Below are 14,718 nucleotides of genomic sequence, written 5' to 3' on the forward strand. Positions count from 1 at the left end.
TTTGAAAAAAAAAATTCAAACTTTGAATGTCCATTTTTCTCAATGGAAATGGTGCCTTGCACCAATTTCACCAGTTTGCAATTTCTTTCCCAAGGTGCACCACTACAAACAGATTGCATGGTCTAGTATTAGTGATTGTGATGTTTAGTGATAGAAGCAAGCCAATACTAATCAGTTTAGGTCTCTTGGTTTTGTGCCTGTGGGTTATAATGTTATTTTAAGTCTCTTCTTTGTGTCATTTTAATAATTACACCCCTGTTGCCATATTACCTTATGGCTCTTACATTTAAAAAACTATTTTTTACATAAGCGTGATGTCATAAGGCCCCACAATGTTGAATCCAGGTTACAGCAGATAACTTTGAGGAATGTTGTGGAATGTTTTTCAAGAGATGCATTGTACAAATATGACTCATGTATATTTTGGAAGCCTGAATTGAAAGTCCATTGTTACAACTGTGTAGTATTTTCAAAAATACAGGTCATTGTTCAAAAATGTTTTGTTTATTTCTTTGATTGAAGAGAAAGTGTACAGTACATACAGTAAGATCAGCCTTAATTTAGTTTTATTTATTGAACACTCAATTATATATTAGATTATATATTATATATTAGAAATTTGTTATAAAATAAAATAAGCTTACCATAAAATAATCTTGTCAATATAACACATAGTAGTCCAATACAATTAACACAAAAAGTTCATGTCTGATAAACAAGTGGTTTCTATAAATATTTGACTGGAAAGAAAAACGTAACAACAACATAAAAAAGTCATGTTCATGTTACCAGAAAAATGTGTGCAGGTATAACATAAAAAACTAAGGTTAACCAAACATAACTTAATTTCGTGCAACCACTTACAATAATTTTTTTATGTTTATCCCACTGATTATTTTTTTCAGTAACAACCAAAGAAGAGACATATACATCTACTATTCTAAAGTATTTTAATTCTAAAGTTTTGAGGACTGCTTAAATTAATGCTCCTGAGAGAGACAAAAAAGAGGAACGATTACCATCCTCTGAAAAAATTTATTTTCTGTTGCTCATGAAGTTTCACAATGAACTGATATTCCAGCTTTCCGGGATGTTGTCCAGTTCGCAGAAGCTTGTTTCTTAATGGCTCATAGTAATGGTTCCAGTTTCCATTCTTGTCTGCTCCAAATCCAAACACACTAACCTGGAGATGCACAAAAGAAGATAATCAATCTCAGATCTCTTTAGCTTAATAATCATTATAGATTATAGGCACTATAGATTTCATTACAATGCTTTACCTTAATGTAGTGTTGGCGATTTTTTTTTCCACACACGCACGCACGCACGCACACACACACACACACACATATATATATGTGTATATATATAAATATATATAAAAAAAAAAACCACCCAGCACGCCCCTGCGGGCGGTTTATCCTTCAAGCTCGGGTCCTCTACCAGAGGCCTGGGAGCTTGAGGGTCCTGCGCAGTATCTTAGCTGTTCCCAGGACTGCGCTCTTCTGGACAGAGATCTCCGATGTTGTTCCCGGGATCTGCTGGAGCCACTCGCCTAGCTTGGGAGTCACCGCACCTAGTGCTCCGATTACCACGGGGACCACCGTTACCTTCACCCTCCACATCCTCTCGAGCTCTTCTCTGAGCCCTTGGTATTTCTCCAGCTTCTCGTGTTCCTTCTTCCTGATATTGCTGTCATTCGGAACCGCTACATCGATCACTACAGCCGTCTTCTTCTGTTTGTCTACCACCACTATGTCCGGTTGGTTAGCCACCACCATTTTGTCCGTCTGCATCTGGAAGTCCCACAGGATCTTAGCTCGGTCATTCTCCATCACCCTTGGGGGCATCTCCCATTTTGACCTCGGGACTTCCAGGTTATACTCGGCACAGATGTTCCTGTACACTATGCCGGCCACTTGGTTATGGCGTTCCATGTATGCCTTGCCTGCTAGCATCTTGCACCCTGCTGTTATGTGCTGGATTGTCTCTGGGGCATCTTTACACAGCCTGCACCTGGGGTCTTGCCTGGTGTGATAGACCCCAGCCTCTATGGATCTTGTGCTCAGAGCTTGTTCTTGTGCTGCCATGATTAGTGCCTCTGTGCTGTCTTTCAGTCCAGCTTTGTCCAGCCACTGGTAGGATTTCTGGATATCAGCCACCTCCTCTATCTGCCGGTGGTACATACCGTGCAGGGGCCTGTCCTTCCATGATGGTTCCTCGCCTTCCTCCTCTTTCTTGGGTTTCTGCTGCCTGAGGTATTCACTGAGCACGCTGTCAGTTGGGGCCATCTTCGTGATGTATTCGTGGATGTTTCTTGTCTCATCCTGGACTGTGGTGCTGACACTCACCAGTCCCCGGCCCCCTTCCTTCCGCTTAGCGTACAGCCTCAGGGTGCTGGACTTGGGGTGAAACCCTCCATGCATGGTAAGGAGCTTTCTTGTCTTTATGTCAGTGGCTTCTATCTCCTCCTTTGGCCAGCCTATTACCCCAGCAGGGTACCTGATCACGGGCAGGGCGTAGGTGTTGATGGCCCGGATCTTGTTCTTACCGTTCAGCTGACTCCTCAGGACTTGCCTGACCCTCTGCAGGTACTTGGTGGTTGCAGCTTTCCTAGCGGTCTCTTCATGGTTCCCATTCGCTTGCGGGATCCCCAGGTACTTGTAACTGTCCTCTATGTCTGCAATGTTGCCTTCTGGTAGTTCAATCCCCTCAGTTCTGACTACCTTCCCTCTCTTTGTTACCATCCGACTACACTTCTCCAGTCCGAATGACATTCCAATGTCATTGCTGTATAGCCTGGTAGTGTGTATCAGTGAATCGATGTCTCGTTCACTCTTGGCATACAGCTTGATGTCATCCATGTACAGGAGGTGGCTGACAACCGCTCCATTCCGTAGTCGGTATCCGTAGCCAGTCTTGTTAATGATCTCACTGAGGGGGTTCAGGCCTATGCAGAACAGCAGTGGGGACAGAGCATCTCCTTGGTAGATCCCGCACTTGATGGTGACTTGTGCTATGGGCTTGGAGTTGGCCTCTAGTGTTGTACGCCACATCCCCATTGAGTTCCTGATGAAGGCTCTTAGGGTCCTGTTGATCTTATACAATTCTAGGCATTCCAGTATCCAGCTGTGGGGCATTGAGTCATAGGCCTTCTTGTAATCAATCCAGGCTGTGCACAGGTTGGTCAGTCTGGTCTTGCAGTCTCGGCTGACCGTTCTGTCTACCAGTAGCTGGTGTTTTGCGCCTCTGGTATTCTTGCCAATCCCTTTCTGTGCCTCGCTCATGTATTGACCCATGTGCCTGTTCATCTTAGCCGATATGATGCCTGACAGGAGCTTCCATGTAGTACTGAGGCAGGTTATTGGTCGGTAGTTGGATGGGACCGGTCCCTTCTTGGGGTCCTTGGGGATCAGGACCGTCCGACCTTCGGTTAGCCATTCCGGGTGTCTCTCGTTAACTAGCAGCTGGTTCATTTGTGCTGCCAGACGCTCGTGGAGTGCAGTCAGCTTCTTCAGCCAGTAGGCGTGAACCATGTCGGGGCCTGGTGCTGTCCAATTCTTCATACTGGAGACCCTTTCTTGGATATCTGCCACTGTGATGGTTACTGGACCCTGTTCAGGGAGGTCGCTATGGTCTGCCCTCAGATCCACTAGCCACTGAGCATTGCCGTTATGGGTTGTGTCTTTCTCCCATATGCTCTTCCAGTATTGCTCCGTCTCCAGCCTTGGTGGTGCTGTTCTGTTATTATTGTTCCCTTGCCACTGAGAGTACACCTTTGCTGGTTCTGTGGAGAACAGCTGGTTTATTCTCCTGCCTTCTATCTCTCTGGTGTACCTCCTCAAGCGGCTGGCCAAGGCTGTGAGTCTTTGCTTGGCAGTTTCCAAGGCCTCAGGTATGGACAGCTTGTTGTATTTCTTATGCACCTTCTTTGTTGCGCCTTTCTGCAACTCCGTTAGTTGGCTAATCTCCCTTCGTGCTACTTTGATCTTGCCCTCTAGCCTCCTTCTCCATGGAGGGTACTGCCCCTTGTGGCTGTTCAACTTGTAGCCAAGCATCTCACTGATCACTGCTGCCGTAGTGTAGATCAGCTTGTTAGTGTCGGTAATCGTGGTTGTAGGTATCGTCCGTAGTGCTGCATTAACATCATCTAGCAGACCTTCTGAGGGTACTTCACGTAATCTTGGTAACCGGCTACGGGGGATCCAGGTTTCAAGCTTGGCCATGATCCTATCTTTCAGGTCAGTTCCGCTCAACGATCCTTCTCCTATCGCACTTGGGGCTATGTACCCAATCTCGGGTGGGGGTGATGATATCTCCCCCCTGACCTGGCGTCCTGACTCCTCCTTGCCGTAGCATTTATGTTGTACCTCGTCAATCTCTAGCTGTGAGAGCAGTCCCTGTATATATGTGTGTACATATATATATATATATATATATATATATATATATATATATATGTATATATATATATATATATATATATATATATGTATATATATATATATATATATATATATATATATATATATATATATATATATATATATATATATATATATATATATATATATATAAATATTAGGGGTGGGACTCGATTTAAAAAATAATAAATACAACATGAATTAATTATACAATAATTAATTACAGGCTTTGTGATTAATTGATCTCAATTAATCGCAAATGTTTTTTGTTTTTTTATTTTTATTAAAGGGTTTTAGTGTGGGACAGAAACAAATAATAGACATGGGCATGAATATTGTAAACTCAAGCTATTTTAATTTCTGGAAAAAAATAAAAAGCAGTTAAACTGCATTTCAATTCAAAACATGAGCAGCCTCTAACTCAATTCAATAGAAATAAAATGTCATGCAGCCAAGCGGTAAGGGAGGCAGAGATGATTTCCACAAGAACATAAATAAATAAACAAAGTCCTCTGAGCTATCAGAGAGGGAAAGGTAATAATATTATCCTGAATGGATGTATGTACTAATTCACCAGGGGACATACCAAAAATTATGTCAGGAGATAGACTGAGCCCAAAATGTCAGAAATAAATTTGAAAAATTTCTAAAAGAAAAATTAAAAAGAAATATTTTGCAAGGGCAAATGTTGCATTTCGAGGAAAAAATTATTTTGAGCAAAGAAAAGTTTAATTTGAGCAAACAAAATTCATTGCTGCATGCAAGAAATGTATTTCAGTGTTATTATCCATATACACACACAATAACAGCTCCTCTCGCTTAGTTGTTGGCATTTGCTCTAGCTCATATCTCTGCTCTGTGTGCTGACAGACATCTGTGGACCTGTTCTCAGTGTGTCGTTTGTGCTCAAAACATCTCTGCTCCACGCACGCTCAACTCTCTGTACTCCGTTATAAGTGCGCCACAAAGCCAACCAATCACAGACTTGTATTCTGATTCAAAAATTCTGATTGGCTGTTATGGTCTCCAATCAGCTCACTAGCTACTGCATTCTGGAAACACTGTCCAGAATGTAGCTAAATCCAGTGGAGTGGTTTGGTTTAAACGAGATTAAAACCAAAAGTGGTCTTGAAAAAGTATATATTTTACAATAAAATAATTAAACATAATAACCGAAAATGGATAATTTGGAAATAATTTTCACTTCAAAATGCAACATTTGCTATTGCAAATTATTTTTTACGTGCACTAAGAATAGAGACACAAAAATAATGCAATATGTAAACTGTTTTTTAAAAGAGTCTGGCACAACTGAAGTACAAGTTAACAGCACTCAGAGTCTCTTTCCAGAAAGCATACAGAATGTTGATTTGTAGTTCAGTTTCCCAGTCAGTTTCAATCCCATTCAATGCTGTTTTTATAATAGGAAATGACTTATTACAAGAGTGTGAGATGTAACCTTTGGAAAGGGTGTTTAAGTTAGAAATCATGTCTGTGCTCTCATTTAACACCAATGGACCTAATTATTAACGGGTAATTATGAATTATGGTATCTGCTTCATGAACCTACCTCATCACACATGTGCAGGCTTAGGACCAAAGTAATAAAGCCAGTGGATGGATACCTGCCCTTCTGTTTTAGCCAGACCTGATGGACATATTTCATGAAAGCTGGACTAAGGATCATCACCTGTTAAAGGTTAATATTAGACTTCAGTGTGACAGTTAAAAAAAATACTATTCTTACTTAATAACATATCATAATCTGAATCTATTCTAAGTCATACTACTCACCAAATCCTTGTTAGAGTTTAAACCCGATTTAGCAGTTTCTTCTTGCCTGTTGAATATACCACGGGATAAGTTCAAACTTCAAAATACAACTACACTTCAAAATGTGTTGGAGCCTGTTGTTTGTTTGTTTTCTCATTCGTTTACACACACCCATCATGGTCATGAATCCCATGGTAAGTTTGGGCTTTTGTTTTCTCTGAACTGCAGGGGCGGATCTAGAAGGGTGGCATGGGGTGGCAAGTGCCACCCTAAAATAATCCCTTGCCACCCCAAGTGCCACCCTAGTTTTGCATATGACAGTGTTGTTTATTAAAATAAGATAGTATTAACACTTTGAGTGTAGTTACAGTTAACAGTAAATATAAATGCTAAAACTGAATATATTGCATATTGTTACCCCCCTCCACCATTTACAAATGGTTCAGCCCATAGCAGGACCGGCTTTTTTCTTGTTTTCAGTAGAAACTGATGCCTATGATTGTGCCAGAGCACATTTTGAAGAACACCATGGGAATTTCAGATTTCAAACAGGTGGTTGGATGTTACACTGTGGAAATGAAATGAAGGTGAGTGTTATTAACCCTCTGGGATCCACGGACACGCTGCACCTCCAAATCACATGACTGATTTAAGCTGACACAGCAACAAGCTGCAGCCACGCTGAGTCTCTATTCAAGCCTGTGTTGAAAGTTCGGACTTCAAAGTATACACCGGTTTTTAAATTTTAATCACATGCCAGTAAATCTAGAATTATGATTAAAAAAATCTATAAGCTTTGTTTTTGTCTAAATACTGTCCTCACGTTTTGTTTTTGTTTTTTAAAGAGTTATCTAAAGACAGCGCAAACATGGTGAAGAAAGAAAAAAAAAGCCACCTCTTTCCTGTCGGTGGAAAAATGTACCATGTAGACCAATTTAAAAAAAAAAAGTCAGGTAGGATTTGGTTGTTTAGGAAGAGGGGAGAGTTTTGGGAGTGAAGGTAACGCAGGGAGACAGAGCGAGCGAGTGAGAGAGAGAGAGAGAGAGTTTTTAAATGTGGGAGATTTGTGACGTTTAGCGTGGAGTGTATAGTTAGTGCGGTGTGTTGTCTTGTGTAGTTAGTCTGTTGTGTAGTCGTTGTTTTGTTTTGTGTGTCAGTGAGGGCACTAATGAATGTCACAAAGGCAGATTTGCAATGTAAACACTGTCACTAAGTAGAAAACCAGAGGAGTGATACACCTCCTGTTGTCAGGCCTGCAGGTTTATCCCTGTGATGTTCTCCTCTGTCTTTTGGTGGATCAACAATATTTTTTACTGGCACACATCATTTGTGGTATATCTTTTTGTGACACCTGATTTTTCTCTCATTTTAGTTTTAGTAATATTTTTAAATGGTTGTACAAAATTAAAAGAAAACAAAAAAAGGCAGGTGTATTGGCTGCATTTTTTAGATAAATAGTTGTATATGTTTACAAAATGTGTGCATAAGTTTTTAAAATGTACAATTTATATTTGTATTTCAAGTTATAAAAATAATAATTGACTCAAAATGTCTGTGGGTTTTTTTTTACAGTAAAAAATACTACTAGATTTTAAGTATTTTGTGTGAGTTCAGATCAGTAATATTAATACAGTATGTCAATAAAAAATCAACTAAATTCAGACACGTGAGGTTGAGCTGAAAAGAATGATACCAAACAAGGCAAGGGGAAAAAATAAAATGAAACAATTTGAGGGTGAAATACAAATGTAAAATCAAAAGGAGTCAAAAATGGCCAGTTGTATTTCGGACCTCAGAGGTTTAATCCAACAAATCATGAAAAATTAGGTTTAAATTTTTGTTCTTGACATTGCAGATTTCTGACATTTTGTTTAAATTAAGCATGTAACAATTTGATTCTTTTTCTAACAAATAACAGTGTGAAACTTAAGTTAGACTTGTGTTTGTAAATGAATCGCCCCATGTTGTGTAGCTTTCTGGATTTTATACTTTTTGGGCTACATATTTACTTATTATAGAGGCTATACAGTACATACAATAAAAATTTACATGTCTTATGTAACTAAAGTGTTTAATTATGTGGGCTACAGAAAATAATTAAGTTATAGACTATATTTATATGAAAAAAGTGTTTAATTACTGCATTTGAATCATTTGATTACTTTGCCACCCTCTTGCCACCCGAAGAAAATTTCTCTAGCTCCGCCCCTGCTGAACTGTTCTTTTTCCAAGGTGGAATGATTGTATAGTATACATCTTTAATGATTTTGAAAAACAAGAATTAGATACAGAAGTTTGCATTTATTTTGGGATTTTCTCTATTTCACAGTTTTAAAAGAATACATATCGGGTAAAATTTTAGATAACACACCACTACTAATATTATAATTTATGACATTATAATTATAGTATTATAATATTGCAAGTTGGATGAGCAGATGCTTTTGACAGCAATCACGAGCTTCTGCTATAATTTTGTCTAATTTGACCACCCTTCTTGGCAGTAGGGGTATAGTTCATTTAAATTAATTGGTTTCCAACTACAGACCTGCTTCATATTACAGATTTTCAATATGGTTGAGGTTCAGGATTTGGGAAGGCCATTTCAGAAGGTTTGTATGTAGGCCCTCACATCCTGGGCCTGTTGACCTCAGGAAATCATGTGATAGGATGGGGCTAGGTTTCACAGCGGGTTCACCAGAAACCTTGGCTGATTATGACCTACACCCGTTTTCACACCTTGGCTCGTGTGATTAGGTAGAGGATCAACAGGGGGTTCATGACTCTCTTGGGGGACACTCCCCTAGGACTTAAATCTGGGACTCTCCACCATTTGACCCTAGAACTGAAGAAGCCTCTCGGATGAGAGGTGAAATGTCTTCATGCAACTTGAAGAAGTCAAGACGCTTTTCTTTCCAAGCTCCTTAGACTGCGATGACCTGGATGACCGAGAACCTTCACAGACACAATACTGTTGTTAAACCCTTCAAATTAAGCCTCATACTCTGTACTTCTGCATGTAATTGCAGACAGAGGCTGCTCAGTTCACTGTGGTGGTGTACAGAGGTAAAATAATTTTTAAGAAAAGGTATAATTCTCTGTAGACTTGTGAGCATAACTGCATGTAATATTACATATTACATTTGGTTATTTTGGGTTGTCTTTTCTTCATTCATTTTTATTTTTAGAAAATCAGCTGATGTTTTAGGTCATATGTATATAAAAGTATAGAAAATTCAGGATTCAAACAGATTCTTGCAGTTGTACATTCAAGCTGTATTTTCCCGTACAGGTATTTGTCAAAATCATAAATGTTAAATTTAAGAATTTTTTATCCAAATACAAAACTAAATAAACATATTTCATCTGTAATACACATACCTTTGAGTAAAGAACCAGATTAACCACTGTAAATCATAGATTTTGAATGGAAAAAACAAAAGATGAGTGGTGTTGTCCAAATTTCTATAACTGTGTGGGTACATCACATGGTATGTTGTTTTGTTTCCAACATCTCTTTCAAAGCCTTTTGTAGGGGCACGGTTTATTCTAAATAGGATAGAGAATATATTGTACACATTCATCATGTATTCTCTGATACATATAAAGTAGAGGTAATGCATGCATGAAGACTTTAAAAGGTTTAAAGCTTTTACTGTGTTTGTGTTTTACTCTCACCTTATGACAATATCATGAAAGTCAATCAGTGGTCCATAGTGTGATCCATTGAGATTGCCAGAATTCCCAACCACAGCACAAGTCCTGCAAAGGTCTGGGCTGGATCTTGTAAAATTGACTTTGGTTGGGAAGATCTGAAACACCTTGTCCACTATTTTATTGTAGAAAGTGAAGTTGCGTCTGTCATACTGTATGCGCTGACATAACAAAAGTATGTTTTTTAACTTTGTAGAATAGAATGACAAACACTGTAACACATCACCTAGAAATTACTTAAATTGTTGATTTCATTAGCTATTTTGTAATGCCAGATTAATCTGATAGTATAAATTATAAAAAAAAATTATTTTTCCCATTAGCACTGTACATAGAGTAAAAAGATGACAATCACTTATTGTCTTTGAAGTCAGTCATGATATTGGAAAAGGTTTGACTCTGTTATGCAAAATAAATTTGCGTGTACAGACTTCTCGAATACATTGTATAGTTTTTTTGCGTTTTTCAGCAAAATATATTTAATATATATATTACATGTTTCTGATAAATAATTCTAAATAAATTACAATAAATTCAAGTGTTTCTCTTAAGAGCAACTGAAATATAAATTATAACTTCACAATTATGCGTCTTTTAAAATATTAAAGTTGACATTTACCTTCCACCAGTTAAATGTATCCTCTGAGATATTGTTTGTGGGTGATAAAAATGGCTCAGGAGATTCTTTCGTACGTTCACTAAGCCATTGGTCATGTTCCATTAAACATTTGTTGCAGGCACAAACACTTCCATTCTGAGGGAAGAAGGAATCCTGGTACACAGTTAAAATCCATGAAGATCTAGAAAAAACTCCAATGGTAGTGACGCACAGCAAGACAAAGAAAACTAATGGTTTCCTTGGAAGCATCTTCGCACCCTGATATTCTTGAATGGGGATCTGATCCATACTGTAGATACATTAGAAAACACAGGATTTACCCATGTGACAACACGTGATCATGCAGAATCACATTATCATTCAGAAAACAAAACACTTTTTTACTGCAATGATATTCAAAATACAACCTCAGCCTGTATTAAACTCTATTCATATTCTAAATGACAATGTCTACAAACATTCTTGAACTGAAGGTAACAGCCACACCTATCGTTTACTTGTATTGAGTGAGATGCAGAGAAAAGAATGGAAACAACACTGTTTCTTTCCTTATCATTTCTTTGTGTGTTCTGTGTCGGTCTGCTTGACTCTAACCAGATTGTTGTACCCACTCCGCTGGTAGCTATGCAACAGCCACCTTATTTTTTTCAACTCTTTGTGTTATTTGAAACAAATAAAGAAACTTTAGTTTGTCTGTGACTCAAGATCACAGTTTGTTCTGGTTCCTCTGCTCCTCATCAACCAGTCCCAGCCTGTATGTCCTCTGTTCACTCTGATAACAGTCAGCCACTCATCTCCTATACTTCTCCGGACTCAGTCATTCTCCTCTGACATTCATCTGCTCTCCAAATCTCATTCCCATCTACTAATAAAACTGTCTTTGAACCAACATTTATCTGCTCTGTACGGTGGCCTTGGGAGGCCAAACGGACTGCAACTTCAGAAAACACCAGCAATAAGAAAAACGCTGCAAAAGCATACAAAACACAACGGAAATAGGAAAAATGACAATGGAAATAGGAAAAAAACAAAACAGAAATAGGAAAAACGACACCAGAAATAGGAAAAAACAGATTTTCAAAAGCACAAGGAAGGTGTTTCTGGGGAGACAATAACCTGACGGACCAGCTGAAGGAACCAAAATATGCTAAGAATTGCGCTGGGAGACACTTATAAGAAGTTGAAGATCTATCGGTTTAGTGAGGAAAGAAAATATGAGAGGTAAGTGTGTTAGCCTAACTATTAGCCCAATAATCCGTCATCAGTATTATATGAATCATGATAAAATACAGCTACCATGTTTTGGGTTCCTGCAACTGGTCCGTTGGGTTATTGTCTCCCCAGAATGTATTTTGCTTATATTTCTTATCAAATGACATTAAATAAAGCAGAGATTCATGCAATGCCCTGGCATCCTTAAACTGGTGCGTTAAGTCATCAAACTGTGATTTAACTGAATATTTTTTATCGTCTTTCATTGGCTCTTTAAGAAATGTAATATCACTTTTCATTTTGTTTACATGCTTTTTTTCAATCTGCTTGGATGGTTTCAATTTTGTTTGCAAGTACTTTCTCAGTGAGAACAATTAATCTTTTATTCTTTTCAGGTTCCCCAACAACAGATGCAGTTTGAGATCCACTCATTTTAAGCATTCAACATAAGGAGCATGGCAAAATCCAAAATAAAAGCAACAGCAATACCTTCAAACTCAGTGGGTGGCTATACTTCAAGAGATAGATGAGGTCATCCACTAACCGCGAGGCTGGTCATTCGATCCCCGTCTGCTCCAGTCTGCTTGCCAAAATATTAGAAAATTAATTAACTAGTCATTTTGGTGTAAAAAGAAAATGTGTGTTGTCAGAAAATCTGTCATATTTTAGTGTGGGTTAATGTTTTTCCCCAGATATATCTCATGACCTCTTTGAAAAAAATTAACACTGTAAAGATTGCCCTTTGTCTTCATGTGTTAATTGCCGAGAAATATTTTACATTAGCCAATTTAAATGAAGCAACTGTAATTTTTCCATTTAAGTAGTCTGATCAAATGAACCATCTTCATCTTGTGCCACTCAACTACACAAGCAAGAGAACAATTGGAGGAAATGGACATGAGAACTGAAGCCCTCTGAGATTTCTTCCTCTTTTCATTGGAGCCAAAGTTCCTTCTAATGAACCAGCATGGCAAATATTCTGTGAATTAAAAGACATTGGATCAACTTCGATCCCTCCGGGAAAGTAGAAAAGCACTATATAAGAATCAGTTCATTTAACCATTCCATTTACATAGCTTCTTTAAAAGAGTAATCCTTCATGCAAACTGTTATAAAAATTTACTCCATTCAATGGCAAAGGCACCAGTTCCAGACTTCACAGGTTAAGAGGTTTCAGCACTGCCCATTGATGTACTGAATGAGGACATTATACTGGCAGTGAAACAGAAACTTAATGTCCATCAGGGGTGGATATCACATAGTTTCCTTCAAAGTAAGTTATGCAAAATATACATACTATTTTGAACAATTTTTGGAATATATTATGAAAAAATTTTAATAACTTTATTGTGGCAATCTTTCCTTATATGGGTATAGCATCTTTGAGACATTTGCTGTCCTTTTTCTCTATTTAAAATGATTTAGCAACTGTTAAGATCATCCCCTTGATGTATACTCTCAACTTCAACTATCCTAACTTAGAGAGATCAAATAAACTTTTAATGTACTGCAGGAACTGTTTGCGGAGATGAAACAAAAAGAAAGGGTTGGAGTCTGTAGTCTAGCATTGGATCAGCCAAAGAGACATGTGAATACTACATTTTTTTTGTTTCTTTTATAGCTTCTTTGTATTCAGATACACTCCAGTGAAGTGTAAAGATTTTTTTTTTATTGTTCAAAGGGTTCTGTCTGTCATATTCAGCCATGTTTGTGTTCGAAATGTTAATGTTAATGACTGTTACATTATCAGTCTCGTGTTTTAAAGGTGAGATGTTCAATTCAGCATATTTTTGAAGAAGAGGGGTTGGTGAGGGTGGATGAGGATTTGGGGAGGGGAATCGTTTTGCTTAATTTTATTTGGTGTGTGTGTGTTTTGTTTGTTTGTTTTGTTTTCTTCATCTTTCCCTTTTACAACGATCGTGCAAATGGCAATAAAGACTTCAGTGGGTTTTTTTCTAACATAAAACGGAGCCTTTGTTTTAAAAACAATACATAATAAATTTATTACGAATAAATGCATGTATATTTCTAGCAAGCTGTTTGTGGCATAATCTATCAGGAGGTGGGATGGCGTGTGTTTTGTTGTTGTTGTTTTTTTGTCATTTCATTTTTTTCGGAGCAGCGGGGCGGGGCTTTGATCCTCGGGACTCCCTGACAAACAGACGCAGCATCAGGCGTTATCAGCCAGGGCTATTTACGGAGCGGCGCGGCTGTCGTCTGGTGTTGGAGTTATGTGTCACCCACAAGTACTAATGTGTCAGCTGTGCTTAGTGTCCAATTCTACGACGGTCAAGGGATCCCTTTTTGCCTGTCTTCCTTCCTTCAGCTTGCCCCCTTTTCTCTGGCCGCAAAACTCCCCCCGTCCGCCTGCACCGCAATCAACCCGCACTGCCATCAACCGGCGCTTGAGTAGCCTCAGCCACCAGCTCCACGCACCCCCGTCCGAGCGTGTAAATAAACGTGTAACAAGTACGCTCTACAACTCTATTCCTCGTGTAATTATTGTCTTCCCTCTCACCGTGGCCGTGCACTAGCCACTTCTCTCTTTCCTTCCCCTGTAGAACGCTTGAGCATGTCCGCCAGCTGCCCCCCTGTTCCCGGTATTGAATTGTTGCAATATTCTTTCACCGTAATTAAATCTGTTTCACTACTGCCAAACGTGTCTGTTTGATCTGCTACGTGGATCCACTCGAGTTATTCCTAATATAACCTTGGTTTTTCCTGAAAGAAATCATCTTTTTTAAGTAATAATTTGAAGGAGGACATGAGAAACCAATTTGCAGTTGGGTAGAAACTGTATTTTATTACACTGACTAAAAAGTACAAGTTAAAAGAAGTTAACAAAATTGCATGTAACAAAATGAACTAAATCAAAGAACTGTACTTGGAACTCAAACTATCAGGTTTTACCAAAGTCAAAAATCGAGTTGTACCAAAGTATGTGTGTGTGTGTGTGTGTGTGTGTGTGTGTGTGTG

General features: G+C 38.6%; 1 protein-coding gene across 5 annotated transcripts in view; it reads right to left on the bottom strand.

Annotated features, from left to right (window-relative positions):
* Positions 1-1,158: 1,158 nt before the first annotated feature.
* Positions 1,159-14,718, bottom strand: part of LOC109196691 (general transcription factor II-I repeat domain-containing protein 2A-like) — a 35,877-nt gene continuing 22,317 nt past the window's right edge. The window contains exons 2-4 of one of the 5 annotated variants that reach the window (XR_003216083.1): positions 12,232-12,322; positions 10,531-10,819; positions 9,818-10,026 (exon numbers count right to left, since the gene is read on the bottom strand). The gene's annotated coding sequence lies outside the window, so the exon portion shown is untranslated. Of the gene's footprint in view, positions 1,184-6,239; positions 6,265-9,817; positions 10,073-10,530; positions 10,820-12,231; positions 12,323-14,718 lie in introns of those variants that run through there. The other 4 variants (XR_003216084.1, XR_003216082.1, XR_002058105.1 and 1 more) reach the window with 4 other exon arrangements.

This window comes from Oreochromis niloticus, linkage group LG22 (assembly GCF_001858045.2).
Source record: "Oreochromis niloticus isolate F11D_XX linkage group LG22, O_niloticus_UMD_NMBU, whole genome shotgun sequence".
In the NCBI taxonomy this organism is placed as follows: Eukaryota; Metazoa; Chordata; class Actinopteri; order Cichliformes; family Cichlidae; genus Oreochromis; species Oreochromis niloticus.